Here is a 744-nt window from a genome sequence, read left to right as displayed (position 1 = left end):
CTTAGCGGTTTAGCGGTTTAAAAGGATAGTACCCTTAGCGAGCGGTCCAGCGGTTTAAAAGAAAGATTAAAAAGAGGCTGGGGGATGCAACACGAGGGCTTCCCAGGGGGTCACCCATCCTAGTACTACTCTCGCCCAAGCATGCTTGACTTCGGAGTTCTGATGGGATCCGGTGCATTAGTGCTGGTATGATCGCATCCGTCACGTACTGCGCGCAAAATGTACTTGACCCTCTCTCTCCGCGCAACTTCTCTCGCTTAGCGGTTTAGCGGTTTAAAAGGATAGTACCCTTAGCGAGCGGTCCAGCGGGTTAAAAGAAAGATTAAAAAGAGGCTGGGGGATGCAACACGAGGACTTCCCAGGGGGTCCGTCACGTATTGCGCGCAAAATGTACTTGACCCTCTCTCTCCGCGCATCTTCTCTCGCTTAGCGGTTTAGCGGTTTAAAAGGATAGTACCCTTAGCGAGCGGTCCAGCGGGTTAAAAGAAAGATTAAAAAGAGGCTGGGGGATGCAACACGAGGACTTCCCAGGGGGTCCGTCACGTATTGCGCGCAAAATGTACTTGACCCTCTCTCTCCGCGCATCTTCTCTCGCTTAGCGGTTTAGCGGTTTAAAAGGATAGTACCCTTAGCGAGCGGTCCAGCGGTTTAAAAGAAAGATTAAAAAGAGGGTGGGGGATGCAACACGAGGACTTCCAAGGGGGTCACCCATCCTAGTACTACTCTCGCCCAAGCGCGCTTAAC

General features: G+C 51.9%; 1 non-coding gene across 1 annotated transcript; it reads right to left on the bottom strand.

Annotated features, from left to right (window-relative positions):
- Positions 1-81: 81 nt before the first annotated feature.
- Positions 82-200, bottom strand: LOC116008339. The gene has a single exon (XR_004095728.1). It is a non-coding gene; the product is annotated as a 5S ribosomal RNA (ribosomal RNA).
- Positions 201-744: the final 544 nt, after the last annotated feature.

The sequence above is a fragment of the Ipomoea triloba genome, chromosome 16 (assembly GCF_003576645.1).
Source record: "Ipomoea triloba cultivar NCNSP0323 chromosome 16, ASM357664v1".
Lineage (NCBI taxonomy): Eukaryota > Viridiplantae > Streptophyta > Magnoliopsida > Solanales > Convolvulaceae > Ipomoea > Ipomoea triloba.
The sequence above is the reverse complement of the archived record's forward strand: the minus strand, read 5'-3'. Positions and strand labels throughout refer to the sequence as shown.